Source organism: Xiphophorus couchianus, chromosome 23, assembly GCF_001444195.1.
Source record: "Xiphophorus couchianus chromosome 23, X_couchianus-1.0, whole genome shotgun sequence".
NCBI lineage: Eukaryota > Metazoa > Chordata > Actinopteri > Cyprinodontiformes > Poeciliidae > Xiphophorus > Xiphophorus couchianus.
This window is the reverse complement of record NC_040250.1, coordinates 12,506,842-12,529,385: the sequence shown is the minus strand read 5'-3', so window position 1 is coordinate 12,529,385 and position 22,544 is coordinate 12,506,842. Positions and strand designations below refer to the sequence as shown.

The following is a 22,544-nucleotide window of genomic DNA, read 5'->3' as shown; positions in this document are numbered from 1 at the left end:
ATCACTATCCTGCCCTCTGCGGACTCCTTCACATGTTCTCCTCTCAGTCGTTTTGGTCCCCTTCCCTCGCTTCCCACTGGCTCCTGATACAATGTTACGGGTGGCTGAGCAGCCGATGGAGCGATCCCCCAAACTAATAAATAAACACACAGAGCGTCAGCGGCTTGCTACGGGGTCTGCTGCAGGGTCTGCTGGGTAGTTTGGTCTGACTGATCTGCTGCACAGATAGACCACTGATCTTCACAGTGTGTTCATTTGTCTGCCTGAAATCATAAAGTCCCACTGCTTTTTTGTTATGAAAGTGGATAAATCCCCTTTTATTGGTCAAGTTTTGCTTCTTTCCTCCTCCAGTTATCTAGTATTTTTAGATTAGCGGTCAGATAAGGTGAGCCTTTTAAAGGATTGCTAAAATATTGAAATACTTTTAAAGTTTAAACCACTAATTAATCACAAAGCTTGCATTATTCTTAGAAAGTCTGTCTTTAGGGCAGCAGACCACAGTTATACAGTGGCACTTAAAGCTTAGCTCTGTCAAGGTTTTTGCAATAAAACAAGGTTTTGAAAATGATTTCAAAACTTTCTCCACTTTTTTTGAATGAATAAAAACAAAATATAGGCAGAAATAATACAAAATACAAAAGTTCAATCATCTACATTAGTTGCATTAATGTGCACATTAATAGTTATTTGGAACATCTGCTTATTTACATTACATTCAGCTTTTCTGAATACCTCCTCTGTCTTCTTTCTGCTCTCTCACCTCACAGACTCATCACCGCAGGTCTATTGTTCCAGCATTCACACTCCCAGTATCTATTCACCTCTCTCTCATTCCTCCTTGCTGGTTCCTCCTGTTAAACCTTGTTACTTCCCCTGATTATCCCTGTGTTCTCTATATTTTTTGCGTTTTCTGTTTGTGGTCCCCCCCCCCCCCTTTCCTCTTCAACAAGCTGCCTCTGCATTTGGATCCACTTTAAAACTACATATCATGACAGGGACTTTTAGGGAGAACTGGTGGATCTTACAAAACAGATGAACTTCAAGAAGAAATACCTTAACCCTCCTGTTATGTTCTGCGTCAAATTGACCCATTTTAAAGTTTAAATTTTTTTTTAATAGTTGGAAGTATTTTTTATGCATGAAACGTTTTCTATTTGTCTTAATAGGTGCACTCTACATATAAATTGAAAATTTATTCATTTTACACATTTGTACCAACCCCTAGGTCTACTTTTTACACAGATACTGTTCGGGTCAATTTGACCCGGCAGTCAGGTCAAAGTGCAAGAAAAAATTAAAAAATGTCCATTTCTATATGTTTCCTTGCAGCTATGAACCATATTTCACAACACACACAAACACAACACACCACACACATACATGCACGCACCGACACACACAAGCCCACCCCCTCACTATTCTCTTTACTTCACAAGGAAACTGCGAGAAAGCAGGTGTTCACACAACTTTTGACGGGAATCTTTTCTGTTCCAATTGACAATCTCCACCCACACTGAGTGACATTCAGCAGAAGTGGGGAAAACATAAATACTCTCTGCATGACTCATTTATCTTGATTTTAATCAGTGAGTCAATTTGACCCAGAACAGTATGTGTGTCTCAAGTTCAATTCTAAAGATCACCCATTGAAAAAAGGTGTAATATAAAAAAATGTACCAAAGATCAATTTCAAGGAAATTATAGTTTTTTTGTGTCTAGGTTTTTTTCAGTGGACATTAAAAATGTAAATTCCATTTTTTATGTCCAAATGAGTAAATGAGTAGGTTGTCGTCATTGATCCTTAATTTCTGAGAAATAAAAAAAACATCATTGCACAAATATTGATTGAAATGGTTACTATTGGAGTTAATAATCAGATACAAAAATGTTTTGGAGGAATTTTTTGGTTTCTGACACCATTGCATGATTAAACATTCCCTGGGTCAAATTGACCCACTAACATTTTTGCTGTACTCTAGAAACGAACATAACAGGAGGGTTAATCGTAATCTTTCAAGTGTTGGAAATGTTTCTTCTGTCACTTCAAGTATTTGAATGTTTTCAAACTGTCAACAATGTTTTCCTCCAGGGATAACTGAAACCACATATCAATACATGAGTCGGGAATTTAAAGCTTAGGCCCTATACTGTTATTTCTAGATGTTGTATACTGCATCAACAGCAAACCAATCTTGACTTTCATGTGCCAGGAAACATGTCTTGCTCCTGTTTTACGGTCTTCTTGACAGCCTACACTTCTTTAAAATAGTCTATTAGAGTCGAGTGTACCTAGAAGTAAAATATGCATTAGTTGTTTGTCATGTAAAATAAATGCACTAAGAAAAAGGCTAGTGCCAGAATACATGCATAAGATTTCATTTTAGCAATCATTCTGAATGGTAATTAGAACATTAGCATCCTTGCTATGTTAATACACAGTGCTCTAAGCAAAACAAGCTCCTGGGATATGGTTAATTCCTGGTACCAAATATTCACAAAATAATTTCTAAATCATCTCATATAACATATTAGATTTGTAAAACCCTGTCCATTGTTCAATTCTTTACTTCGTCCAGAGAGTCTGGACCCTCGGCTATGGAGAAACGTTTGCTTGCAGGAGGCAAGGGCTCTGAAGTTAAAAATTTTACCCATTCGAAAAACGGTAAATAAGATCGGCTCCAAAGTCTGTGATTTAGTGTTCAGTTATAGTTTGATTATATTTCAATTGTTGTTAATTTGTGTTTATGTGAGCGTTGACTTTATTGGCTCCTCCTACGTGAAGGACGTCACAGGGAAGTAGTTGTTGATGTTGAAACTCGTTCCATGTAGTTCATGTGTACGTAAATGACAAGTGAGTATTTTGGTTGTATCAACTTTGATATTGGTGCATGTTATGATGACTGTTTATTGCATGTGTCAGTTCTGTGAATGTTAATAATTCTATGTACTTTACTGACGACGTCTGCTCTGACGCACGCCAGTTGATTAGCCACCTGGCTAACTGGTTCGCGCTAAGTTTAATGACAGCATATTCAGGTCATGTATGCTTAGCATGTATGCTGAGTTCCTGTGAACCTGATGTATCTTGGCTCTTCTCACATGAACCCATTTATACCTCATTTTGTCAAACAAAAAATGATTCCCTGCTGTAGACCCCAAAAATATACAAAAATGGCATCATATAAATAATATTTTGTTTGGCAATTATTGTTTGAATAAGTGCAGCTCCAGAGAACTTATTTAGCACAAAACAAGTACACTGAGGCAAGAATTAAGTGGCTTTACTTTTCTCTATGTGTCTTTATGCAATGTGTGTATGTGTGTCAGGCTGGAGGAGGGTTGCCACACTAAATTGGCAAAATGAGGTGTAAATGTCTTGAGGCAGATGAGCTGCCTTAAGTGAATGCAGCTCTGAATATTTTACCCGCAGCTTTATGAAACCATAAGTGTGTATGTGAAGGAGTGTTTTTGTTACGGGGTGCGCATGTGTGTGTGTATGTGTGCACAAACCATGGCAAATCAACGTCTGTCATTCAGTTTGTGTTCTGACAGCTAGAAGAGGCAGAAAGTCCCTAAACGCCTCAGAGAAACACTTAACTGCCTCCACTGCTGCTTAGACGGCTCTTTTATTATAAGTGCATGTCAAGGAAAGTGTGTGAATGTTTGCGTTAGAGGTGAGCTGTATGGAGCATGATCGTCTCATTATGTGCGGTAATGATCTGCGGCCCGATGCACCAGAGAATCTATTGACTGCTTTCAACACTGGAGTTACACCTGAGCTGCTCTACTTGACCTTCACTTTGCCTGAAAGTGATTAAAGGTTAAAGAAACTCTTCAGGTTTCACTTATGGCGTGTTTTGTTTTGCATAAAATCAAAAAGGTAATATTTTGGATGTTGCAATGCTGCCTATTTGAAGGCTATGCTTCAAAGTAAAGTTTGAAAGAAAAAGTTTGTATTTATTTTGATCAAACTGAGCCAGCGTTTAGCTTGTTTTCAAGGTCTAAACCTTTGGGCCATTCATAGATTGTTACCACACAAAATGAAAAATGTAATCATTGATTTAATTTTCAGTGGCATATTTCCATAAAAACGCAACAGTACATTAAGAAGTGGATCTGCAGTTGTAGCATTTTAAACTTCCAGACTTCCTGCCTCCTAAACTCTTTATGGTTGGAAAACTATAGAATTACTTGCTGTATCTAATACAGTCGTATTCAATAATTTTAGAATATGCATTATGATGAGGTTAATTTGTCAGATTCAAATTAATCTTTGACAATATAATTTTGCCAGTGAATAAATACTTTTCATTTAATCCATATTGCTCTATTATGCTTTTAATTGGTCCGTAATGGTAAATGTTGTGTCTTTCTTAGCTGAAAGCAGATGATGATCATAATTAACAGAAATAGACTTGAAAACGTCAGTCGGTAATGTTTTTCACCTAATGTATTAAGCAACTGAAGTACTGAACTATTCGGTAATATTTTTGTTTTACTGAATATGACTGCATATATTTTATATCTAATGAATAAAAAACAGAATATAATTGGTCTGTTTTAAGTGTCCAATAGCTGTAATTTTGTTGGCCATGAGTCACAAGCAGCACAGAAAAGAAATCGCATATATTTTCAGTCAGTCTTATGTACTCTTATTGTTGAAAAGCAGAAAGAACTCAGGGATAAATTTGTCCACATGCTGACCAGCGATGGAGATTCAAATAACAACATTTCAATAAATGGGAACATTTACACATTGAGCAGGACTTTATACAGCGTATGAATTTTGGATTTTCAATGAGACTGGGTGATTTTATTTTTCCATTACCCAAAGTTTGGAGCTAAAAAATACCAATTGTTACCAATATGAAATCAACACACAGTGGTTCCCCATGCAGCAAGCTGTATGAAGCAGTATTAGGTCCTAATCTGGACTGTAGATGGCTTCTAAATTTGGCCAGATATAATTTCAAGAATCAACTGGATTTTGTTCTGAAAATGTGTTTATTACTCAGAGTCTGCAGAGTTGTTATACTCAAGTCTTCTGTGCAAAGTGCTCTAACTTGGTGTGAGAGCTGATCTAATCTTTGGCTCAATTAGATTTGTCTGTCTGCTCTGGAAATATTTCCTTATCACTTGCTGAATGCCGAGTGGTAATGTTTCGTTTCTGTTTTCTTCTGCAATCCTACTGATTAGAAAAAAGGATCCGGTCGTTTTTGGTCTGTCTCTGGGTGTTGCCACTATCTGGCTGTTCTCAGTGAGGAAATGATGCCAAAAGAGGAATAGCATTGCCTTAAAATTTAAATGACAGGCAGTGTGCCTGATTAACTTTAGATGAGCTCTGGTTTCAGGGCAGCACAGGCTCAGCTCTTCTGCTCCATGAGCATCATCAGCGGCAGGCAGGAGCAGCACCACCATCTCTGACAGTCTCTGAAATGTTTGTTCACCCATTGTGCTGACGACCTTTAACCTCGAGACTGTGGCTGAGCTGTAGCTAAGTGGAGCTTTTTTCCAGATGAAAGACTCACAGAAATGTCTGGAATGTATAAAAATTCCAGTTTTTTTTCTTCTTCTTTTATTTCTCCTGTTGTTTGATCTCTTGCTGGAATCCATATAACTTTGATAAAAACACACATTTCAAAATGCATTAAAAAATGGTTATAAAAGAGCTGTAACTACATGCAACTGGACGCCGCGCTCTTCCTCCGGCTTTTGTACACTATGAAAAATTGACGTTGTGCAACACAAGTTGGCAAAAACTACAAAGTAAATCTGAGCTTTGGAGGCAAGATTAAAGCGGGAGCTACACCAGTTAAACTCATCAAAGTGAAGGAGTTTTATTTTTTAAAAAGTAGAGCAAAGCTTTTAATGTCTCCACAAGGAGACGAGAGTAAAGTTTTATATACACTTCAATAAAACATCCTGTCATTGCATTGACTTTGGTGCAAAAATATATGATTGACTTCTGTAATATGTAAATGAGAAAATACCATCTTGACTAAGAAGTAAACCCGTTGATGGAATTATCTGTAGGATTCTTACAGAATCCTAAAACATTGGGAAATTATGGAAGTTCAGTTTAGCACCTTGAAGCAACGATTGGTCTTGGACTTAATTTGGTCTGAATTGACACCATTGCTGGGGATGTAAATAATCAGATTTGTAAGGAGCTAGCACATCTGAGAACAGGCTTCAGCAGGCATATGTGGTACATAGCACTTGATGAAGGTAGATAGGTGTCACATTTTGTGTTTTTATAGGAAGTAACCTTTGCATGTGGTGTCTTTTATTGACCTGACAAGGAAAGTAGCTCAGTAAGGTTCAGAAAACAGTGTCAGCCAGCCAAGGATACATTAGAATCAAAGAAGCCTCCATGTTGATTTTTTTTTCTTTCTATTTGTTTCTTTCATTCTGTTCATTTGGCAGCGTTTTGGGCTCTCTGCAGAAAGCAAAATTGTAAGGGTGATAAAAATAATATGAATTATTTGTAGGATAATTTTTGCTTACATTGATCTGTCTCATTTCAAATTTAGTGGAGTTTCAGAACACTTATGGAAAATGAAGTAGGCAAGCTCAGGGATCATTAGCAGTGTTGTGGAGGGATATCATTTTGTCATGACATTGATGCACTAACGCACCTGTGCAGCTAGCAAGGAGCATTTGTAACTATCAACAGATAAGTACACTTTGATATGACCTTATCTCGAATGGCAGAATCAGCTTGACTAAAGCATTTATAGACATTTTGTTGTAGTTTCCTGACCAAAGGATGAGGAGTAAATAATATATTGCCAGGGTATAAATCTTAATTCAGCACAATCACAAATCATCCAAATGTTTTTAAAACAGAATTTTCAATTGTATATGACATAAAAACAAAGTATGACAAAATCAGTATAATTTTATGCTGAAGAAGACTTTAACCTAATCCCTAAACAAACTGGTCAACATTCATGTTTTTAGCATTCAGCTTAATGTAAATTTTAAGACATTTAGATGGATTGAATTTGAGTCTTGAAAAGGATGGAATTTCCAAAGGGAACCTGGTATGGGACTCAGAGATTCTGAGAGAAGAGCCAATCACTGAAATTAGTTTCAGTGTCGTCTCTATGTCAGGGTCACCGGTGTTGGTTTAACTGAGGAGAAACCTCTTTAATTTTGAATGCCATTGAAGCTGAACTGGCTGTTAACAGAGAGCAGTACATTTCTGTCCTGTTTGGTCATATAAAGTCATGTCTTATCTAGGGTTAGCCCCAGTGTATTATAAGCCTGGCGGGCCACCAGGCTTTACTTGTGCCCCCACCAGGCTTAGCAATGTTTGTTTACGTTTTATTAAATGCTTGCATTTTTTTAAGACTTTATAGTTAGTGTTCAGATATTCATCTTCTAATCTTCCAATAACACATAATTATCAAGTGATATTTAAATTTTTTTAACTCAAAAACACGGCAAGCTGCTGGATGAATGACTGCCAAGCGCCCCAGCCACCGGGCTTATCACGTTTTCAGGGGGAGACCTTGACTAAACCATGATGCAGCTCTATTTGAAAACTGACTTACTGTCAAATTGACGTCAAATCTCTTCAGTAAACTGCAGTACTGAACGGTCTGATGTTCAGTAAACTCTGTTCTGGGTTGAACAAACAGCAGCATCGATTTGTCCACACAGCGAGTCCTACGGGGGTCATGTAGGTGGGGACTTCTGTCTGAAACAGTGATGTTGTCTCGCTGTGAATTTCCTGTAAATTACCTTATGCTATTGTTTTTGCAGTATTTCCTCCTCTTGTGGCATTTTAAACATCCAAATCGGTCTAGCAGTTGACCACCACATTTACATTGCTAATGTTGGCCTGGAGGGAGGCTGTGCACTGACTGAGTGCATGTTTCCTGGACTTGTACAAACGCTCTGCAGCAGTGCAGTTCAGCAGTTTTCATTCTGAGCAATGTGTGGTATTATTTGCAGTCACAGCAGAGGACAAACAGGTCATATTCCTAGAGCAAAAGTCAAACTAAATAAACAGAAGATGCATATTTCATGAGCTCATTATATTATTTCTAAATGAAAAACTTTCAACCTATCAGATGATAAATATTCAGAGATTCCTCAGGTCATGTTGAGATGTTAAAGGATTGCATTTTGGGGGAATTTTAGAGAGAAGTTTAGCTGCATTTCGTTGCATATTACTATTTTTCAACTCTGATGTGTGGATTTCCCCAAAGTGTCACATATTGTCTTTATTTCCTCCCACAGACACAAGCATAGACAAGTATGAATGAGTCATGCCACTGTTGTCCTGGTTGAGTCTGTCAGGATGACTGCAAGGGTTTGTGTCGGAAAAGGAGCGATGATCCACTGCGGCGAGGATGAATTGCCCATTTATCTTCCTACATATTCCAAGATGCCTCTTCATGCAGAGTGCACCAGTAAACGCTGATCTGATTTTAAAAGATATAAAAGTAAACTAATTATGCAAACTTATTCCAGTCAGCTATGTTGCCTTCTAGGTATAATGCCCACTTCACACCAGAAAGGTGGAAATAATCAGCTAGAAAATAGTTAGTGTTTGAAGGGTTTTATGTCTAGAGGGGGGAATTAAAAACACAGTAAGCTCCCCACTGAGTGTAGGGCTGTGAACAGCAATATGATGTTTGCTTGGTCATAATGAATTTGAAGCAGGACTGACCATACCGGCCTTATAACAAGTCTTGCTTCCTCAGAATGTCCTCAAGGTTTGGACAGAGTGGCTGCTACATTACAACACTTATCTTCTCCAGAACCAATGAGATCACGCCACGATCTGCTCTGGTTTCACATTATTCCATTCTACCTTCCGGACAATGATGGAAGGCTAGATGTGTGTGAGGTCCTGCACAAAGATACTCCAAAGCAGGCCGTATCTGCAGTAATCAGAAGTTGCTGGTTTTAGTGTGGGCTCAAACATGGGACCTGCTGGTGTTATTGATCAAAGAAAAACAACTGGGTTAGCACTTGAACCAGGACAAACACAGAGGACCCGGGTTTCTGGGTCAGTGGATACACATCGGAACAACAGGCAGGATGAGTGACACATGTTTGGGAGTCTCTCAGGGAAGATCCAAACATCGACCAGCCTGGAACAACTATCTATCCGTGACGAATGATAGAGAGGGAGATAGCAAATCATCGACAGAATAATGGAGGGAATGCGTGTGCGTTTCACAGCAGAATGTGTTGCTTCTGCTTTCTCACACACATACGCACACACGCAGGTTTCAGCTGGTGTGTTAGAGCAGAGCTTGGATTCAAACTTTGATGTCAGTGGAGATGGCAGGAGGCACTGAGCATGCTCAAAACCACTATGGAGATTGTGTGATGCTGTCACAGATAAATGGTTGGCTTTCTTTTCATTTCTTGTAGAGGTTACTCACCCATCATGGGCATGAATGCCATGTTAATTTTGACTTTCAACAATTTATTTGAACACTTCTTTTTCAGAATGAAAGGATAAATCAACATAAAAGTTACATTTTTGTAAACAAAAACTGGCTTCACATATTTGAAGTTGTAGATTTTTTCCTATCCCAGAAGAGGTAGAATTTTACATACAAGCTCATGTGTGAACACGCGTACTTGGATACCTGGATGACTATCTCCTAACCACTTGTTCAATAACCACAGGATTTTTGTTAACTGTGACAAGCTTCTGGAATGATTCTGGCTGGATAGTTGACCACTCTTCATGACAGATTTTATTTCAATGAGATGGTTTTTCAGCACAGACAAAGCTTTGAAAATCTTCGAAAAGGCCAAATCAGAAAACAGGAATCAGTCCATAGTGAAGTAACAGGCTTTGGTGTTGTTGTTGACAATAATGTTTCAGAAGTTCATGGCACGTTTGGTCCAAAGGATTAACAGTTTTTCAACACTGACCATTTTGTTTAAGGGTGATATTTTAGATCAGTGGTTGAGAAAATATTTGGGAGTTTTAAGAGGACAGACAGCCCAAACACAAAACAATACTGGCTTTAGATTTTGGAATTAATAAATAAGCCTGATGTCAAACTGTGTTTTAAAAGCCAAGTTTGTGTTGGGTAAGAAATCAATTTAACAAGCACAAGGCAAGGCAGTTTTATTTATAAGATACATTTCATTACAATGCCAACGTAAAGAAAAACAAAGGCGAGTAAAAAAACAGTTTATGATGTTCTAGATCTTTAAATGATTAAAGGCCAATCTGAACAAATGGATGTTTAGTTTTGATTTAAAGGAACTCCATATTTCAACATATTTGCGGTTTTATGGAAGTTTGTTCAAGTTGAGAGGAACAAAAACACTGAATGCTGTTTCTCCATATTTGGTTTTGACTTTAGGAATGCAGAGTAGGCATGAATCAGAAGACCTGAGTGGTTAGTTTTGTTTGATTTATAAAGAAACAGAACTACTTTAAGGTTTATTCTCTGAGCTACAGGGAGCTAGTGTAATGTTGGGGGTGATAGTTATTTATTTTCTGAGTTTCAGTGGGAACGCCAGCAGTAGCACTCTGACTCAGCTGCAGCTGATTGACTTTATAGGCAGACCTGTGAATACACTGTAGCAGTAATTTGACCACTTTGTAGATAAATGCATAGATGAGTTTCTAGATCGTGCAGGGAAATGATAGAAGGCCGACTTTGTAATTGTTTTGGTGTGACTCTTAAGTTGCATTATTGAGTCTACTATTCCCACATTTCAGGCCTGTTCAGATGCTTCCAGCTGTAAAAGCTGAAGCTATGTGTTGACTCTTGGTCATTTTCTTTTGCACCAAGAATAATTAGTTCAGTTATTATTAAAAAAAAAAGTTATGGCACATCCATGTATTGATTTATTCTTTGTATCTGCAAAGGAAAATGGTTGACTCAGACCATAAACTGAAATACAGTTTGCCTAAAGTCCTAATGTTTAGCAAAATTATGAAAATGCAGAAGGAAATTGTTGGAGGACTGTTAGATGACTTCATTTTTGGCCAATTGCTTGTTAGCAACACTTGAAAGTCAACAAAGATATGGACCACTGAATGTGAGCTCCAGGACCGGCCCAAACCTCCACGGGGCCCTAAGCAAAATTTGGTTTTGGGGTATCAGGTTGATTCTGTGCCTTCAAAAAATTTTAATTGGAGAAGTTTCACATAACTTATAAGTTGATGTAAAAATACTGTTTGTTTCAGATACATAAATTATCAGCAGCAAACAACATTTAGCCAACTACAGCTTAGAGTAGCTCATCGATTTATTAATGCAGTAGCCATGTAGCCTGACGTAAAAACATATTGCTAGACAATATCAAACATTGAGAAGTTTTAATTATTGTTGTCAAACGTTATCAAACACATTTTGAAGGCAAAAAGACTCAGAAACATACAGAGCCAACCATGAGAATCATCTCATTTAAAGTTAAAACTTAGCTTCACACAAATACAAACATTTGTGCTATCAAGCTAATTTTCAATTAGCAGCTCCAGTAAATCTTTCTGATAAACATTACATTACCAAGACATATTAAAACGTACCTTTATCTTGACTTTTTCTCTATTCTTCCTCTTTCTTTTCTCTCTCCCTGACAGATAAATCATTCTTTGTGACATTGTTTTGATAACTTATCTTCTACCAATGCTTTTGAGGTCTGGATGCGCTCTGCACATCAGCTCATATTACCGGTCAGTGCGGTACCTACTGCGGCCACCAGGGGCCCCAAGAGCCCCCAAGAGCAATTTATTTATTTATTTTTCCTTTTGCCCATATAAGAAAGATTTCTACATACATTATCAAATATATATTATTGTAAAAAATGTCACAACTTTATAATTAATTTATGTGTTTTTGTTAATCTAATCATATAGAAATCATTACTAAAAGAGAAAAAAAAATCTGTTCCAGTTAGGGGGCCCCTTAGCGGCCCCGGGGCTCTAAGTGGCCACTTAGTTTGCTTATACCTTGGGCCGTCCCTGGTGAGCTCATGAATTTTGTTGACTTTGTGGCACTCATGACCATCTTTCACGTTTGCACAAGATGAGTCAGAGTTGACTGGGTGTGACGGACGGTAAACAACCGTATCATTGGTTCTTGGTTACAAAAATGCATGCTTGTTCTCGCCAAGACACAGATGTTTGCCATTACTGAGTGTACCTTTACTGCCCGGATTTCTGCTCAATTCCCCCCCTCTCTCCTTTGATTCCTTTGTTGTTTTTTCTTTGATGTAGGTGCCCTTGCTTTTTGGTTTCCATCTTTTGCAGCTTTTTTTCCCTCCAGTTCATTCAGAGTTTATGACTGTATCCTTGTGGCACAAAGCGCAAAAAAAATTGAGGGAACAGATCTTTATCAAACCCCTGGGTTATTCACAACAAAATGTGCTTTGTATTTTAATATGGGTAGCATAGACACGGGAGTTTAAATAAAGTACAGTTGTTCAGAACAGGTGCTCTTCACTTTACATTTTATCATGTAGTTACAATAGGACGGGAAAAAAAACAGCTTTTGTGTTTTTGGAATAATTGCCCTGCTGACCCAGTTTGGTCCAATGATTATGGCCTCACATATGACTGTGGCATACTTTGGGAAACAGAGGCGTCGATGATTAACTTGGTGATTACAATGCCCAGGCCATGTGGTTGGAAAAACAAGTCCACATTATCATCCTTCCACCACTGTGCTTTACGACTTGTGTGAGGTATTTGTGCTTAAGTGTTCTGTACGTTGTGACCAAACATCTCTACCTGGACTTTGTTCCTGACGTTTTATGGTTCGTTAGACCAATTCTTTTCTTCCATATAATGTATTCAAGAGAAGAGTTTGGGGCAGCATAAGATGCCCCTTTAAGGTATTTGTTATTGTCTTTCTTCCCAGGACACTTGGTTTTAAAGAGCTGTTCATACTGATGATGCCTTGCTTAATTTCAAAAGTTACGAATCAAGAAAAAAAATGCATGGTTTCCTTTCTGCAAGCGTAGAACAAAGAACAAAGGGAGGATGTAGCCACAGAAGTGATGCTTTATGAGCACAAATACAAAACTTCCTGTCCAAGTAGCTTTTATTCTTGGCTATGTGTACTTTTGTTGTTTCTAGTAGATTCTGTCTTGCTTTAAAAGATTCCATTTTCTCTTTGTACCACTTTTGTAGTTTCTACCTATTTGTAATGGGTAGAAATGACCCATTACAGATTAAAGGTTGTTTGTATTCACTCCTAAAGTTTGATTTTTGGATATTCCCCTTTGGTCCACATTAAAACCTGTGATTCTTCCAGAAAGAGCAGTTACTGGTCTGCTTTGTTTGGTTCCACCGATGCTCCCAGTTAAAGTCCAGATCTCCTCTATGAGGTCAGGGGTGAGACTGGGGTCCTACTGGTGTTACGCTTCTGCACGTGGTACCGGTTACCTACTGGTTATCACTGCCCCCCTCCACCGGGTGTTTGGTGATTAATGAGGGTCTTTTCTATCAATCTCCTGGTAATGGTCAGGAAGTGGCCACCCATACCCACTGACCTCACAAATCCCCGCAGCATGCTGGGTAACAAGCAGAGCATCGCTCTACATAATGAGGCTCTTTCATCCTCTCTGTTCTTTGCACCCTGCTGTTTTCCCCTCTCGCTGGATTAGGATAAGGAGGAGCAGTTTTGGTGGAGATTTTTTCAGGACTGACCTGGAGTGGCCAGAGAAAAGGAGCGCTGCAGGATCAATGTGATCAAGAGTGTCTGTGAGCTCCAGAGCTCACAGCAGCTCCGAGCAGCAGCTTTTTGTTTCTCTGATCTGTGACTAAGACTTCAAAGGAAGCTAAATTAGATAAAGTTTTTAGTATATGAGGGGTGTTTCAACAAAGTAACTACTTCTGGAAGCCAGAGCTCTCCCACTGAGCTACAATGCTGTGAAAAAAGTCTTTTTTATTAATAGACAACAATTACTTGCGTAAATGCAAAATCCAGTTTTCCATTGATAGTTTCATGTGTTCAACAAGCTAAACCAATTTGGACCTAAGACGATAAGCAATTTCCATGTTAAACCTCCAAAATGCACTGTAATTAACTACATTTTTTGAAAATTGAGAACACTTTTGGGGAAAAAAGACAACAAAAAACAAAGAATTATTCTTATTTTCATCACAGAAGAAAGGAAAATTTAAGCAAACCAATGGTCAAATTGTAATAATACCTTGATCTTTATCTGGAAACGTTCTGAATTTAGAGTTTTATGAAATCTATAAAGACTTCATAATTTTTTACATTTCCAGCATTTAGAAATGTAAAGGCTAACTTTTGCATTTCTAAAGGTTGGCCTTTTGAAATGTAAAGAATCTGGATTCTTTTTGCTAGATGTTTGAGATTCTTCCGGAATCTTACAGACTTTCTTGTGTCAACAAACCAACACACACACTGACTTGTTGCTTCACTTTCAGTCGGCTAGGCAGGAAAATTGATGAGGATGTGGGTGGGGACTTGATGATTGCCACCCCTCCCAAATGAGCAGGGATAATTACCCCTGGCAGGTAAACGAGAAGCTGCTTAGGTGTTTGTGTAGGTTGTGTAAAAATAAACAAGAGGCTGGTTAATTATCCAAATTAAAGCATTGCAGCAGAAATCTTAGACCTCTTGAATGATATACCTCATGATTAATTATGTTAGTCAGCAGAAATAAAATCCTGTTTGGAAATCAGACTTTAAAATTTCCATAACAAGGAATGAAATGAAAACAAAACTGGTCAACTGTATTAAAAAAAAAAACATATGGAGCTGAAATTTGACAAAAAGCTGTTTCTGTCTCATTTCAGAGTTGGTACCCTGGCAGACGCTAATAACAAAGTGTGTCTGCTGCAACCTTTGACTCCTGGCCTCCTTGTGCTCCTTTTTTGACCATCTCGTTTCATGAACACACACACACACACACTCACCCCCCTACGCAGATAGACCTCCCCTTCACTTCCTAGTGACAAAGGCTCTAATGAGCCGGTGGAAGTAAGGGGATGGAGTTGAAAGGTTGAGCTTCGGCTCGGTGGTCGGCGGGTGGCGACGGATTCCTGTCTGAGCTTCAGGTCAGGGGTCAGCAGGCAATAGACAGACAAGGGTCAAAGGTGGAGCAGCGAAACAGTAGCACAGTGCTGAGATATGTTTGTGGTTCTCATTCAGACTTTCAATAAATGCAGTTTTTCAAACCCCTTGGGGAAACTATCGTCTACCAACATTGTGCTCTACAGAAGCAGTAACACCTCTTGAAACCCTTTTTATTTGTTCCAACTATGAACCTCAGAGGATCTTGTCTGGATTTAATGTGACAAACCAAGAGCCTAATCACAAAGTCAAACAGTGATTTCAAAAATGTTTCCACCTTGTTTTAGGTGTGTATGTACTCTAACTTTGCACATCTACATACTAAAATATTTGCCGTTCATTATTTATTTTTTACCAAATGAGCTAGAGTTATTCTGCATATTTAATGGTAGCAGCTTAAATCACATGTTCGCTGTGTCTTCTCCATTAATTTTGGTGGACTGCACACAGTCCTTCACATGACCCTCCTATAAGCCGGATTGGCTAAAATTCTAAATATCTAATACAGCCAGTAAAGCCAAATGAATCCATGGGCATTTTCATTCAGAGAACTCGGATATATGTCGATGGGCATCCCATACATCTTTAAAACACACTGCACAATTAATTTGTTCTAAGCTCTTTTAAAAATAACCTGAGGATCTTTCCTCCCACCCCCAAAGTCTGTCCATCCCTGCAAGACAAAGAGAGATGTATAAGTACTATTCTTGTAGCAGCATCAGGCTGTCAGTCAGGATGTTTGCTGCTGTCTTTTTTTTTTTTTTTTTGCACATCTGACTCAGCACTTCATCTCCTCTCCATGTCCCCCACCGCCCTGAGCAAACACTGAGCAGTTTTCTTTACAGGCACCACTGAGGCAGCTGTGCTCTCAGCTAGCGGCCTGCACGCCGGAGGGCGGAGCCTGCTGACTCACAGGGAGGGCAACCGTGACTCAGAGTGCACTTTCCCCTGCCAGCGCTCGCTGTGGAGAGCCAAATGTGATGCTTCCTCTTTGGTCACAATCTTTTCACACAACAGATTAAATTGTAGTTCGGAGCGTCCTGACAGGCGGATCTGAATGTAGGAACATGGCAGCTGAGCAGAATGTGTGAAGCCGAGGAGGACGTGGTGACAAAAGAGCAGTCTGAGCTGCAACACTGTGAGAAGAGCTCTAGATGGCAAAACTCACGTCAGGCAATTGTAAAGACACATAGTGCTCCAAAGCGCTGTAAACTGGTCGAATTTGCATCTTGAAGCAACTTTTTTTTGTTTTTGAGTTGTCAGGAGGAATTTGCCAAAACATAATTCAGTTTTTTTGTTCTTACCTATTGTTTGTCTTCAGCTTTTTCATGGAAATTTGTATATAATATTAGTTCGCTTCAGCTAATATTTGTCTTATTCACGGAACAGCAGAGGTTTGACTGATATTTATCTAGCCTCAAGATTTTATTGTATTCAGTTTTGCATATAACTCAGACTTTCTTTTAATTTTATTTTGAGCATGTCATGAGAGCAATAATACCATCTGAAACATTTTGGTAACACTTGTGTATCTAACGGGGGAAGAAAACAGCAACAGTAAACGTAGGGATAGTTGCTGTTTTACTGCCAAAGTTGGTTAGTTTATGAAAGCTTCTGAGTACTGAATATCCTCAAACATCACAGTACAGGTTTTGAGTTATTAGAATAACTCTTGAGCTAATGTCTAATACCAAAGGAGTGTCCCAGGAGTTTAGTTGTCCATCTTGTTAAGATCAGATTCAGTTTATAACTGTACATTTCAAGTCTGTATGGGTGAAATGCTTAATCTTGATCAGAAGTGAGTCTTTACCACAACAGAAATGACTCAAATATTTTGGTGTCATGATCTCAAGTGATGGCAGTAATGGGCAGATTGATGGGGGGATTGCATAAAGAATGATGATGTTCTAGTTTGTTTTGGTGAAGAACTGAAACTGAAGTTCTCAATCGACTCATCTATTTACATCCCAAAATAGATGCAAATTTTGGGATGTATTCCAGATTTCATTGGAATACCCCCTTAATTATTCGAACATCTTTACCCTCTCATCATTCCACCATCCCCCTCTAGACCAATAAATGCCTCTCCAGCTTTTCTGCAGTCATTTAGCCATTTTGTCAACCAAATGGCTTCCTTTTGTGCTCTGAAGTGTTTGGTTATTCAACTAGCTGCTCAGAGGGAGGGCTGGCTATCCTCGTTTCCTTCTTTTGCATTGTCTTTTGGTTAATTCATTTTATATTCAGTGTCACATCCATTTAAAAAAACTGAAAAACAAAGCAACTAGTTAATGCAAAGTCTTCAGAGGGAAAACGTCTATGCTAAGTCATTTCATTGAAAGAATAAAGGTTTATCCATCCATCTTCTGTTCACCCTTGTCCCTAATGGGGTCGGGAGGGTTGCTGGTGCCCATCTCCAGCTACGTTCCGGGCGAGAGGCGGGGTTCACCCTGGACAGGTCGCCAGTCTGTCGCAGGGCAACACAGAGACACACAGGACAAACAACCATGCACACACACACTCACACCTAGGGAGAATTTAGAGAAACCAATTGACCTGACAGTCACGTTTTTGGACTGTGGGAGGAAGCCGGAGTACCCGGAGAGAACCCACGCATGCACAGGGAGAACATGCAAACTCCATGCAGAAAGACCCCGGCCGGGAATCGAACCCAGGACCTTCTTGCTGCAAGGCAACAGTGCTACCAACTGCGCCACTGTGCAGCCCCAATAAAGGTTTAATTCTTGTAAAAATGTAAAGAGTCGAACATCTATGGCTCATCTGAACTGAATCGACCTGTAAGGATCATTCAGCTCATTTTAAATTCACAAGAGTCAGAGGAGGCCATCGTTTGAAGGATTCTGCTGAGGAGGTCAGAGGTTGTGTGCAGGGATCACGCCTCACAGTATTAACTGTTAGGAGAAGCGGCCAGCTGTGAAGATCCTGCTTTGATTTCTGATGGGTTTTTCCGCACTGTCTTCCTTCTAGCCTCATTTACATGTCAGCCCTGCTGCTGTACTTACAGTGAAACATGGAAAAATAATGCCTGACTACACTGCAGTGATCAGAGCGTGTGAATGATGACACGGCTGAAGTTGGAGATACTTGGGTTTTAAACATTTGTGCTGTGGGCTGGTGATGTAAACGACATCTTGTTTTCATGCATATACAGAGGTGAGAAGGTAAAATTGGAGCATTTCAAGTTTGCAGTTCAGAATAAGGCTTTTACACATATTTTTTTTACTATTATTTTAAAGCAGTGGGACTCAGAAAACCGAGGTCTAACACTGTGTAGCATTAAAATGGTCACACTTATGGAAAACCCCTGCATTATTGTCAGTGTTTTTACTGTTGAAACACACACACAGCTTGTCTCGCTGCTCTCCTGAATCTATATATAGCAGATATTCAATGGCCCTTGGCGTGTCAAGCAGTCGATATAATCAGCCGGCGGACATCGTGTCTGCACCTGATCCGCCACCAACCACACCACATGTCGTCCTCCAGCCACCATCCAGTAAGAAATTCCTACTGCCCTTCATTAACACAAGGAGATTTCAGTTCGCTCAGAGTTAATATCGCTGGGGTAACCTTCACACGTGTCATCAGAGTCACAGGTTATAGATCAGAGTTTGAGCATCAGATTACAATCCCTCCTGGATGACTCCCTAATAAAGGCTTTACAGATTACAATACTCACAACTCTGTTCTGCTCCTTCGTCATTAATCACCTCCTTCAAATCTTGGGGAACTCAGACTAGAGCTCTTGCTTCTCCCCGTCGTCCAACATCAGCTGAAGTGGTTCATCTGATTAGGGTGCCTAATGGAGGGTTGCCTTTTCTTTGGACGTCTCATTGGGAGGAGAACCTAGTCAGACCAAGAATTTCCTAAAATTTCTTTGAATGAGCCTGAGTACTGCTGAGAAGATGGATATCTCTTTCCTTCCTAGATCTGTAATCTCCATTACCCATTCTGAGGGAGAAAGGAAGGGATAGGTGGATGGCTGAAAAATTTATTAATTAATGGAAATTGAAATTGCTGTGCCCTTTTATACTATTTTTCAAAGTTTATGTTTTTATAAGCTTCCAACATTTATTGCTGTTGGCCTATATTTTGGACTTTAAAACAAATTTGCTTTAGATTCTGCACCTGAGCAGGAAGTGAAAAGGACAAAATTGGTGACACTGACAATGAAAACTGTAAAATGACCTTCTCATTTGGGGAGGTACTGGGCTTAAGGCACAAGTTATGAAATCTGGAACCATGTTGGCTGCAGTGTTTTAAAATAACGTCTGCAAGACCATAGTCATTATTTAAAAAATGTTCTGACCTTCTGATTGATTGCTGTATTGGAGATTGTAATCAAAATCAACCAATGTCATTTGTGGTTTGCGAAAGAAATGTTTGAGCATCATTGTATAGAAAATTAATACATGTTCTTGAACATTCAAAATGGTGTCTTTTTTTCAGTAATTTTTGTCAGAAACCTGCTGAGGTTTGTCAAATTTAGTTTGAAAATCATCTACTGGGAGTCCACTAAACCCTATCAGAGGAAAGTTTAGATTATAACATGTTAACTATCAGTGTTCAGAAATGCAATCGAATGAGGGACAAGACACACACAAATACACTCATGCTGCATAATGAGGCTTCATCACAGCTGTGCTACCATTTGTTAGATACTGATATTTGGATCTGGTTGGTTACAGACAAGTCTGTACAACTGATCCACTAACTGAGTAGTGTTTTGTTTCGAGTGTTTAAAAAAAAATCTAACCGCAAAATACCTAACCAAACAAGATGTTAAAGTTCCTGCAGCTGCTTTTCAATAGGACAAAAAGCTATGACACAGTAGACTGATTTCCTACAATGCATGAGATCAAGACCAACACTTTGCCTCTGTTGTTCTCAGGATGAAAGCTGAAGGCACACCCTTCTTTAAAGACTTTTATTTCACTAAAGCTTCTGCACAATTTCCTTTTTGGATAGTTTGTCTTATGTGGTTTGTTTGAAATCCTGCTCTTCGTGGATTTAGTCTGCACGTGCTTCAGAATTAAGACTGAATTATGGTTAGTTTTAGTGGTATTTACACATCTTATGTTTGACCATGTTTGATGTACGCAACAAAGCTGTGTTGACTTTATAATTGTTTATAATGTAACTGGGTCAAATTTTCATGGAATGGGGTTACGCAAACTAAAGTTAAGATGGCATGATGATATTTAGACTGGAATGTTCCCGGACTTGTTCATGGGGTTATCAGATTGCACTCAGGTGTTCTCATGATGTGGCTACCTTGGAATGAAAATATTTGCAAAGGTCACCTGAAAGGCCATCTACATGAACAGCTACAATAAATTTTACAAAATCAAATTGTAGGGACCTTTAAAGAATTGAAATGTGGAGTATTTGTGAAAAACAGATGAATATAGACAATGACCATCTTTGCTCCAGTCTCTGGATATGCAATTGTGTGTCCAAGTAGGGTGAATCTCCTTTAAAAAATAAAATAAAATCTACTCTTGTAGCTGCAGTTGAGTTTTAGATAAGTGGGAACACATTCTTGGAGTGACAAATCTAGCCTCTCTGTCTGGAAAACAAATAGAAAAGTCTAGATTTGGCATATATGAAGGTAAGCCTACAGCAGTTGTCTATCTCTATTTTCTCAACTGTTTATGTAGAATAAAGGGATAATGGTGTGGGACTGTTCAAGTAGGAGGAACCCTTGATGCATCAGCATAAACCATTTTGGACAATTTCATGCCCCTCCTGGGTGCATTTTGGAGATGGTATCTTACTGTTCTAACATGACTGAAAGTAAGGTCTGTAAAGTCATGGATGAGTAAGTTTGAAGAAAGACCATCTTTGGTATAAGAGAGAGTTGAAACTGCAAGCCAGGCCTTTTCATCAGACATGAGCCTGACCTCATGAATCATCAAACATTCCCACAAACAATCTCACTCCAGTTAAAACTGTCATTGCTGCACAGCTGACATTAAAATCAAAAGAAAAATGTTGTACTAAAGTTAAAAAAAAATCATTATTTTGAGGTCTTCTTCAATGCAAAAAGTTATTTCTGTAACACCATATATAAACTGTAAAAGTGGAAATTAAATTGAAGGCTGCATTGTTGCATTGTAATTATAAAAGGAATAGACAATACTTCAATGTCCAGAAGTGCTACATTTTTAAACAGAGCTGGCTTTACAATACCATTTCATTTTCAAAAATATTAAGTCACTCCGAACAAATCTTTCATCTTTGCTTTGGATTTTGTTTTTTTGAGCAGTCAGACTTTTTCGTTTAATGTACCTGTCAGAACTCTGCTGTGTAATGGTCATATTTTGTTAAATTTTTTATCAGATGTTTTACTGAATCACAGAGGGTTTATTCTGGGGCAGATGCTCCAATAAAATGAGTCCAGCAATGCCTATGATGCATGACATGCACAATATACGTAGCGGTGGTGTATGCACATGCAGAGTAATTCATTTAAGTGTCGGTGTGCAGCGGCACAGCTGGGCAGACTCATCCCTGCCACCTTCACTTGTACAGAGTATATGTCTGTTTCTGTGTGTGCAAAATCCCCGCACACATACTTAAGTAATTAATTTTCAACTTGGCTGGCTTTAAGGTCTGGGTGTGTGTGTGTGTGTGTGTGTGTGTGTGTGTGTGTGTGTGTGTGCCTGTGCAGGGAAGGTAGCTGGCGTCAATACTAATTTGGTACGTGAGAAAACAAATGTATTTAATCCCTGGTTGTCTTGTCCTGTTTTCCTCTTCCTCTCCTATCTCTCTGTTTCCCTGCCTGTGCTAACCCTCCTCGCTCGTCCCTACCGATGCCTCGAGGGCTGATAGCCTTCAGCACTGCAAAGGGAATTTTAATGCAATGCCACCTTCACTGGGAAGGAATGAATATTTAAAACAGTGAAACACTACTTGAGCAATAAAACAAGGACAAATCCCTAATTTTGCTGGCACACATGTTCACTAACTCAGTTATTCTCACACTCATGCAGGAATGTGTTTAAGTGACACACACTGACGCGACGTCTGTTTTTTTTTTCACAAACCGGTTGAGCTGGTCTGACTAGAGATTGGTCTGCCACTGTTTGTTTTTGTCTCTGCGGAGTGTTCCCGTCCTGTCAGGGAGCAAAGATGAGAGGGGTTGTCATGGTTACTACTTGAAAGCCCTCAGTCAAGGTATGACATGACGGCCTCCTGCTTTGCCTTTTTCCAGTTTTGGAGTCGTTTTTTTCTTTTATTCTTTTCTTTTTTTTTCAAGCTGCAGTTGTTTTAATGTTATGACACAGAAACTATAGTCTTTCCTTCCTTTCCATGGAGACGCCAGACTTGGAGTGTGTACGCAACTTGTAATTTGGAGCTGTTTGTTGCTTTTAAATTTTTTCTTGATTTGCTTGCTTGTTTTTTTTAAAAGGTTTTTTATGTTAGTGCATTTTTTGATCGACAATCTAACTTTGCATCTTGCAAAATGGTAAGCTT

At 39.0% G+C, this 22,544-nt stretch overlaps 1 protein-coding gene across 4 annotated transcripts in view; it reads left to right on the top strand.

Annotated features, from left to right (window-relative positions):
- The window catches only part of LOC114139260 (protocadherin-1-like), a 198,278-nt gene that overhangs the window by 42,783 nt on the left and 132,951 nt on the right, over window positions 1-22,544 (top strand). The gene's annotated exons all lie outside the window — the stretch shown is intronic.